Source organism: Aplysia californica, unplaced genomic scaffold (assembly GCF_000002075.1).
Source record: "Aplysia californica isolate F4 #8 unplaced genomic scaffold, AplCal3.0 scaffold00195, whole genome shotgun sequence".
Taxonomy (NCBI): Eukaryota; Metazoa; Mollusca; class Gastropoda; order Aplysiida; family Aplysiidae; genus Aplysia; species Aplysia californica.
In genome coordinates, this window is record NW_004797465.1 from 862,676 (window position 1) to 873,396 (window position 10,721).

A 10,721-nucleotide genomic window follows, 5' to 3' on the forward strand; every position below is an offset into this window, starting at 1 on the left:
TCTCTCTCTCTCTCTCTCTCTCTCTCTCTCTCTCTCTCTCTCTCTCTCTCTCTCTCTCACTTCAAACCTCCCAGACATCACCTTCATGTTTTCAAAACGAAGCCGCAGGAATCATCCCTAAAAAGAGGAAGAACGATCATATAACCCCCTTTTTTAAGAAAACTCCATTAGCTGCCAACAATTGCTCTTACTTTTAACATAACTATCCTTCGCCATTAAAGTGCTACAGTCCTTCGTTGATCTTCGATTAAGTTGATCTTTTTCTCGGGTCCCAACGGTTAAGTTGAACTTCGGATGACTTTTTCACTCCGTCGACGACTTCAACTCATCCGTAGTCGACTGTCACAATAAAGCCCCACCAATGTAATTCAGCAAACTCATTCAAATGTGTGTTCCACCTAGACCACTAGGATTAGGAGATCAGTCTCCATTTTGAGGGCTCCGTGGAATGAAGGTAAAAATATACATCGCAAGGCGCAAGGTCCTTTTCTCATTTAGCTTCATCATTCTGGAACTCACTCCCTCAACATTTGAGGATTACAAAGTCGGAGGCATTATTTTAAATCTAAATGTTAAATCAAAATGTATTTCAATTCATACTTCATGAAAGGCTATGTGATAGTTAGTCCTTATTTGTAGTGCTCCTGTGTTTTTAGTGTGAAGTGCATGTCGTAATTTATTGTGCTGTGGTAGTATGAATGTCTACAAAATTAGATGTGTTCACGCATACGCATGTTCATGCAATGTATTTGTGTTAAGAGTATGGCATTGCAAAGCGCCTAGAGCTATGTTGCACCTGAATTGGTGCCATAGAAATTGTCTGCATTACTAGTACTACTAACAGAATCTCTGTTCTAAATACTGGACAATATCAGATCAGCATTGAAGAGAACGCAGACTGTATAACAATATTTCTCTCTTTACTGTTTTCAATTATAAAAAATGAATTTCAATTCCTCTCTTTCCGTCTTTATGTGACTTTTCCTTTTTTTGTACTTCTCTCTTTTGCAGTCTTATATCTCAAATATCAAGGCAAAAACAGCCCTTCCCGGCGAGGAATCGAACTTTGATCTCCAGCGTGATAGATGGGGGTTTCCCACTAATCACTACCAATGACGCACTCTTTTTGCTGCCAAATTACAGTTATACGTACTAGATATAATGTGGCAAAATGGTTCTGAACACGAACCTCAGCTTGTGAACATAAATGGCACGTTCAGCAGCTGAGAATTAAGATGCGGAGAAAGAAAGTTGTGTCGTGCGTGACGCTGCGGAATTAGGCGCTCATCAATTTTTGGGCATATAGAGTTACTAATGTCATCTTAAAGCTTGTTCTTTTGTCTTGTATTTAACGAAAAAAATACCCTTCTATTATATATAAAAGTGGAGATATTTACGATTGAAGGAAGTGGGGATTTCCTTGTGTAAGGGCTAAAATTGGCAAGAAATGGCTACCGTACTAAAGTTAGGCCACTTTGAAAGGTTGAGTGTCATTAGAAACTGGAAATTTTTTTTGGTGTGTGTGCTTTTGATCAATACACATCTGTAACATCCACACAGAAATGTGCTTCTAAAAGGACATAAAAGGGGTTGAGCAAAAAAAGGGAAAATTAGAAGGAGAAAAAAAATGCTCAATACCCAGAAAAATGCCGGTTTCTTTGATTTCATTGTTTTTGATAAGCGCCCGATTTCACCACGTAGCCTCACAATTTTTCAAATCATTAACTTGTCACCCTAGGTAAAAGGTTCATAGAACCGAGTTCTTCGTCGTACGACTGGTCAAAAAGGCACAAAATAACCAAACTAAATGCCTGTTACTGCTAGCTTTACGATTACAGATAGCCTTGATTATTCTTTTGAAAATAATTGTTGTAGTTTTTTTGTTTAATCCGAATTTTTAAAAATATAATTCGATCTTCAGGCCTTTAACATAAGATCAGTGTTTGGAGTTGTTGAAAAATCTTTCTTTGGAGCCCAAAATAATTACGAAATGCCCGTGTTCTGTAGAATTTCAGCTTCATTTTGTACGACTGGAATTCAAGATAGCACTAAGCTCGCCATATTGTTATACTGTACTGTTAAAAGGTCCTTGTTATCGTGTGGTTGTTTTCTGCTATGAGTTTGATTCCCGAGAAGAGACTATTTTTATTGAGTAATCAGTCTTTCTGTGAAATGTTGCATTCTGCCCAGCCCGCGTTGGCCTTGAATAATAGCCTATGGCCGGAAGCCCGTCTTCTAAAGAATTTAAATTGTCGACGGGGTTGTAAAAATAACTACATTTTTCCCCAAAAAATATATATATTGTTTTGTGGCTTTCTTTTATGTTGTCGTCGTTCTCTGTTGTGGTATTGTTGTCCTACCATGCACAATGTTGGTCTGTGCCGGTGTGAAACGTCAGGTCACTAAGACCTCTACTCTGAGAGGAATTTTATATTCCTGGAAAAAGAGAAAAGCAGCTTGGACCCTCCATGGATTGAAACCTCGATATGTTGAGGTACAGGTCAAAATTCATGACCTGCTGCACACCAGCGGTCGGCCCTATGTGCGATTCAGTTAGTAAAACAATGAAGTTTAGTAAGAGTTTTACGGCACTTACAACACTATTAGATAGGTCATTTTAGTGCGAAAATCAGAGGTGTTGCGAGAGAGTAACATACACAGAAAAGGAGAGACGAGGACGATAAATGTTTGATAATAAAAAAGAAGTAAACCACTCCAGAGCACCCTCTAACCGCACACGCACAAAAATATGATTTAATGGCATTGCACAGTCTGAACTGATCTACGTCAAACTCTTTACTAAATCGAAACGGTTCAAAGCTCCAGCCGCGTATTGTACGTTCACGCTGTTGTTTGTAACTGGACCAATCTTTAAAAAGAGTGAAAAGGCCTGAACATTTTTATTTCAGGCTTCAGTCAGAATACAATAACATTATGACAATATTGTTTCACAAACAAACAGACAAGTAAACAAACAAACAAATAAACAAACAAACAAACACAGAAACAAACAAACAAACAAACAAACAGACAGAACAGGTAATATCGACCATTTAAAGACGTCACAAGTTCATAATATTTTACATGCAGAATCTGCTTTTCCTTTTCCTGTGACTGATTTTTCAAATTGTATCGATCAAAACCGAATTCTCCTCTTGATTTCTTGCCAAATTGCTCAGGAAAAAATATTTCACCCATGAATACGCAGCAGAAACCTGGTGACGTACTTCCGATGACCATCGGTTGTTTACGAACATGCGCGAGCGCTCCTGTGCGTGTCTACCACCATTTTGGTTAGGATTTTAAACGCTGAGCGAGGAAAATGATATTGCTTCATATGATGAAGTTTTTAATCCGATCAAACTGCAACTCTCTACGTAGACTGGATTATGAGTTTCTTGCCGGCTGTTGTTGCCGAAGAAGAAGAAAAAAAGAAAAGAAAAGGCTTTACAAGAAGTTTTAAAGAAATTAATGCTTATGTGTCAGCTGCAGCTATTTGAATTGATAGGATTCGGTTTCATAATAACCTGTAATTTAATTCAGAAAAAAATAGATTCAGGTTTTAAAAAAAAGTATTAGGGGGTTCTGTCTCAGCATATGTCAGACGAAAGGATAGAACCAGTCTGCAAACATCTGAAATCCTCCGAACTGAACGTTGAAAGTGAATAAGTCCATCAGACACAATAGGAACCTTTTGGAGAGGACTGAAAGAATTTTACTGAAGCGCCGCTTAGACTTGTAAGATCCATTGTGAATCACTCAGGGGGTTTTGAACGGATTCTGTTGTCCTCACGCTTTTTCATACGAGTAGCCTGTCTTTTAAATCTTTTCTACATACAGTATAACTGACATTTTTTTGTACGTCTGAGATCTAGAACGAACCAATGAAAATAGTGATATGAATGAGAAGAAGAAGAAGAAGAAGAAGAAGAAGAAGAAGAAGAAGAAGAAGAAGAAGAAGAAGAAGAAGAAGAAGAAGAAGAAGAAGAAGAAGAAGAAGAAGAAGAAGAAGAAAAAGAAGAAGAAGAAATGAAGAAGAAGAAAGAGGAGGAGGAGGATGGTGACGATAAAAATGATACTAATAATAACAATAATAATAATAATTTTAATAATAATAATAATAATAATGATGATGATGATGATGATGATGATGATGATGATGATGATGATGATGATGATGATGATGATAATGAAGATAATAACAATAATAATAATAATAATAATAATAATAATAATAATAATAATAATAATAATAATAATAATAATAATACATCGCTTGATTCCTAGAAGGCTCTATGCGCTTTACAGCTCATTATTATCGTATAATATACACATTCAACTCATAGATCCACACATATTCTGTCGTACAAAAACAAAGGCATGCCTGTAATATGAAAGGATTGGAGTGAATCATTGACCACCAGAACCTGTCAACCTTTTCATCATAGCCAGCGCCCACTTTTACTAATTATACTGTTCATATTATAGACTATTTCAGAACGTCCGTTCTTTTGGTGGGTTTATGGGGTAACAGGAGGGCTGAGGCGAATTCCTTTAAAGAAACATTGACTTAGGACAGGAAAGTACAGTGATCAGAGAAGAAAAAACACACTAAAAAAGTTGCATTTTAAGGGTATGTATCAAGTGTGATTAAACGGTTGGAAGGAAGGATAGCAGGCAACATAAACACAGCTTTGCTGATTTGACAAATCAGGGACCTCCTTTTGAGCAAGCTATAAAACTCCTTTCTGCTCAAGAACACACTCCAAAAACCATCCATCCCAACGCTAGAGCTAATTATTGTCACTTGACACTTTTTTGACAATTCCATATGACGGAGTTCCCTCCCCTCTCAATCACCGGAGCCTCAAAGTTGAACGACCACTCTCGCAAGATATACAGGTCGTGCGGGGCTTGACGTAAACCTTCAGTCCGCAGCAAACCAGGCTTTTGCTTTGCAAAGACCAATCATATAAGAAAATGGTATACGTTTAACACCCCTGTGAACACTATTAAGAACCTCCGAGTTCAATGTCCATCTCTGAAAGGGCCGAGCCAAATTATGGAAAATTCGTTTAAAGGGCCTTTCCCAAGGACACAACTTCGGACCGAGCTGTCGGTCGAACCCCCGAACCCGCAATCTCACCAGTCATAGTTTTTCTTCTAGAATCATTGTCAGTGAAAGGTGTTGACGATAATCCCAACCTGTGCAGGTGAGCCTGTCACGAAATACAACTTTGGGGCGTCAAAGGAAACCACCAGCTTGACGGTCTGCGGCCCATGTCTGGTCCGCCTGTCAAAGTTCTCCCATGAGCTCCGGATTAAAGAAAGGAAAAAAAAAGAAAAAATAATTATCCACCATCATTGGCAGTGCGACAGATTGAGCATAATATTTATCTTAGGGTGTTTTCAGATTTTGACACATGCCGAGAAATGCAGCTCTCATTTTTCCCAAGTTTGCAGTTATTGTCTACTAAGCATTTTCAATTAATCAAAGTAATTGATACATGTCTGTCCCAGTTTGTGAATACAAATTCAGAAGTCAGATGTGACAGCTGAATGCCAACATAACGCGACAGAATATATTTTTAATGGCGTCTTTGCGTAAATTATTTAAAGCCAGGCTGGTCACGTGCACATGTAAGTATAATCGAAGGTTGAGTACCTGTTGACCCGTCATCACAATTGGTGGGTGGAAAAGTATTAGACGGAGGAGGAGAGGAGGAGAAAAAAAGGTGGACTCCATTCCACTTTGATCATCAAAATTCCTTGTGGCAATAATATATCATTTAAGTTCCAAACTCAATACCAATCGGTTTCCAGCTTTTGAAGAAGTTTTAGTGTTTCGCCAATGGTAGTGCAGCAGCAGCTCTTGATACTGATCTATTCTACAGACATGAAAAACTCTCTCCTAGAAGACATACTACTCCCCCCCCCCCCTTTTAGGGCAGTGCTACTGACTGAGGTGTCTTTAGGCTACTCCCAAAGGGGGGATATTAACATGTTCTTATGCGCAGTAGAATTACAAATGGGCTGATTTATCAATGTCATACTCATCATACTGTGCCAGAACAACATGGGGGGAATGTTGCTTTTGCTTTCCTCATCCTTACTATCATCACTTTTCCTCTACTTCTTTTGTATGTTTGTCACTCTCTTGTGAACTGCTATTTCCGGGGTGCCTTGATAGTCGAAGCAGACTTTGTGCTGCTGAGGCAAGAGAGGTGAGTAGAGTAAGCTTGATTCTCCGTTTGGACTTCTCTCTGTTGACATCCACCCCTTAGAGCTCATATGACCTTATGCACTTGCGAGCGCTGTAAAAAATTACTAAACAACGAAGACATACTTTTCTATTCAGCCCAGGAATACTCCACGAGCTCAAATTAGACTTCACAATAGTTCTCTCAACTAGAATCTTCACTACAAATAAACATTACTCCAGCTCCCTCGGCCAGCCCTTTTATCCCCAAATACCAGTTGATTGTCCTTAGTCTAATTAGTCGGAATGTTCATTCCAAATTGCTATATACCCCCCCCCCTCCCACATCTTTACCCCTTTCCATTTTTGTTCTTTTAATCTGCGCATGCTGCATGGGAGCCCGGTTGGCGCTTGCAGCTTTCGACCCCACATCCTATCTCTACGGATTGCCAAGGCCCATGAGTAGCTGAGTACATTTTTGAATAACAGAGCCGGTATATACTAGCGCAGTTGTTCCTTCTCCAACAAAGATACAGGCCCTCATACAGTCTCTATTATAGGCTATCATCATCATCATCATCATCGTCATCGTCATCATCATCATCATCATCATCATCATCATCATCATCATCATCATCATCATCACCATCATCATCATCATCATCATCATCACCACCATCATTGTTTGGAAAGCAGAGTAAGAGGGAGAGTCTTGTTTGAATTTCAGACAAAATAACTTAAAGAATAAAATGTTTTAAATATGTTTAATAGACACAGCTCAACGTTTCGCCTTTTTGGCTTCCTCCGGAGCAACTGAGAGAAAAACTAAAAGAGCGCTGTATACTAGCAGGGAAATGGGCCTAACAAAGAGGGTCTTAAGATTACATGTGGACAGGCTAGACGAAAGTGACTCAGTGCAAGCCAGGCCAGGGGGCTAATTATAAAGATATTGATGTGCGTGAGTGGTGTGTACACGTTTCGGTAGCCTTTGGTAACGACTTGGACTGGTGCCGGAAAAGGACGTTGAGTTTGGTTTTGCGTCTGACTGTTTTGAATGTCTATAAGAATTGCCTCCCTTAATTGTGGGGGGGCCTCAACAAAAAACTGAAAAGAAAAACAATATTCAGTAAATGTACACAATATGACATAATTTGTCTGCAAGAGACTTATGTCACCAATACTACTGCACATGAGAGGAGTTTAGAATGGTCAGGGGATTTTTTTTAACTGAAGGGACAAATAAAAGTAAAGGGCAAATTATATCAGTTAATAAACACTTTAAGTATAAAACAGTGGAATTATGTATAAAAACGGAGAGAATACTCAGGTTGTTTTTCCAGTATAGATGATGTTTCATTCGTAGCAATTAAGGTATATAGTCCAGTAGTTAAAAATGATAAGTTGGATTTCATTGATAAGCTCTACTCTGTTCTTAAAGATGTTAAGGCAGACCACACGATCATATGTGGAGATTTTAATGTGGTTCATAACAATACCCTTGATATTGTGACAGGAAAGAAACACGACGACATGTCCACAAAAAAATTCAGTAACTGGATCGCCAACAGTCAGATCGTTGATACCTGGCGGGGTGTGCACGGTGAAGAAAAGGATTTCACCTGGTCCAGGCCTACACCCTTTACAGCACGGCGGCTGGACTACATATTTTGTAATACTGAGTTATTTCCCTTTGTTATAGACTCTAAACCCGCATTTGTATAATATTAATATTATGGTACGGATCATAAAGCAGTCATAACTACTGTTCGAACTGAAAGATGTAAAAGGGGGCCTTCATATTGGAAATTTAATCATTCATTACTAAAGAACAAAGAGTACGTTAACTCAATGGAGAAATGCATAGACGAATATTTAGAACGGACTTTAGATGACACAGATTCGACCATAAGATGGGAACTTTTGGAAGTCATGATAAAGTCACATACAATTGACTATAGTATTAGAAAGTGCAGAGCACTCAAACTAAGGGAAAATCTAATAACGGAAGAACTTTTGAAATTAAATGATCAAGTAGTCAAAAAGAACCCCAGGATATTACATTGCTTAATTAAACAGTTTGAATCCAAAAAGAAAAAATTAGAAATATATCAACTACATAAGGCCAGGGGAGCACAAATATGATCAAGATAAAATTGGATTGACAAAGGGAAAAAGAATACAAAATACTTTCTTCGGATGGAAAAAATTAGAGGTGGTAGAAATGTTAAAACTTCTTTACAGGATTACAAAAACAGCAATTTGTATGGTCATGCAGATATTGTGGATAGCATTAAAAATCACTTTGAACGTTTATATAAGAAAGACCACAATATTGAAACAAACAGAGTTGATCATTTCCTGCAAGGATGTAGTTTTCCAGTACTCGATGATGTTGATAAAGAAATATGTGATAGCGAACTAAGCATTGTTGAATTAGATGCCATTGCTAATAAGTTAAATATTGATTCAGCACCTGGAATCGATGGAATTACCACCCCTTCTGGATCAAACTGAGGAAACCTTTATTTACAAACTTCCAGCAGTGTCTAGAGACGAGAGAGTTATCTCCCACTCAAAGAAGAGGCGTTATTTCTTTATTACATAAAGTGGGAAATTTACGAAGGGACAATATAAAGAACTGGAGACCGATAACGTTGACAAACCCGGACTACAAAATCTTCTCCAAAATATTAGCTATTCGGCTACAGCGTCTTATGCCAGTTTTAATAAATGAAAACCAAACTAGCCTCTTGAAAGGCAGGTCCATTTCTGAGCACTTTAGGACACTTGACGACATTATCTACTTAGCATCTGAAAGAAATCTACCAGGTATGGTGGTATCTTTGGATTTTCAACGCGAATTCGACACTGTAGAAAAGGGAACAATATTGGCCACATTGAAAAAGTTTTAACTTTGGAGAATGATTTATAAATATGATGGGAGTTTTAATGGTTAACACAGAATGCTGTGTACAAAATGGGGGATGGTTGTCAGAATGGCTCAACACAGAGCGAGGAATAAAACAAGGTTGCTGCACAAGTCCACTTCTTTTTGTACTTGTTGCAGAGTTGATGTCAATAAAGTTAAGAAACAATAGCAGCATTTCTGGAATGAGCACAATTTTGCAAGGGAAAATAATTCATTTTTGCAAAGTTTAGCAGTATGCTGATGACACCACTCTGATTCTAAAAGACCAAGAAAACCTTGCATCAATCTTGTTGGACATCGATTCTTTTGGTAGCGTCTCTGGGCTCAAGCTGAACAAGCATAAATCACAAGGTATGAGGATTGGAAGTGATAGAACACGCACTGAAAAATTAGGAGGAATCAGTTGGGTCCCTAAAGGGAATACAATTAATAAAATACATGTACTAGGAATTCACTTTAGTGCAACAGAGGAAGCATCTCGCCTAGAACTTAATTGGATAGACAAAATAGAAAATATGAAAAATATCATGAAAAAGTGATTGAAAAGAAATCCATCCTTATATGGGAAAGTAATAATTTGTAATACCTTCCTGCTGTCTCAGATATCCTATATAATTCAGTCACTATCTCTACCCGAAAGAGTTTTGAATACAATTGATACTTCGTTCTTTAAGTTTCTGTGGCAGAAGAGGCACTCAAACAAGAAAGCGCGCTAGAAAGTAAAAAGAACGGTAATGTGTAGCTTGATTGAGGAAGGAGGTTTGGATGTTATAAGTGTTAAAGATTAACAGAAAGTTTTTCTATTAAATGGGTTAAAACTTATTGCAACTGTTACCGATGGCAGACCCAACACCATCCCCTAACAGAATTTCAGATTTAGCATTTACGGAGGTAGGAGGGTGTGGTTACTTTTTTTCGGCTACAGCAGACTGCAAGATAACGGGAAAATTGTGTCATGCCTCTAAGTTCTGGGCGAGTGTGATGGACACATGGATCGAAATGGCTTCTATTAAAAAAGAACCAAGCTCCTCGATGGGCATACTTATGGAACCTTTGTTCAATAACCGAAACATAAAATATAAAGGAAAATCATTGTACCTAAAACGATGGATTAACTTGGGTATAAAATATATATATATCGCCTGTATGATAGGAGAATATTAAAAAGTAAGGAGGAATTGTCTCATATCACAGGGACATATAGTGCCTGTGATTTTGCCTATTATGCGTTGATGAATGCTCTTCCTACACAGTGGAAGCAAGACGTCAGTGACAACAACACCGAGGAACTTTTGTTAAACACCAGGGAGGTAAATACGATCGGTAAGAAAACTGCTCTTGAGATACTGAGCAAATCGAACAGACAGATCAGACAACTTCTAAAATACAGAAGACATGTAGAAATTTTCGGTCGGAATTTTTGGATGAGAAAAATGAACATTGACATAACATGTAAATACAACATAGCACACAAGTCAACGAAAGAATCTCGACTTAGATCTAGATTATTGCATTTTAAAATCCTCCATAACATCTTCCCAAGTAACATTCTACTCAATCGCCTAGGCATTAAAATACTAAACTATGTGAGCA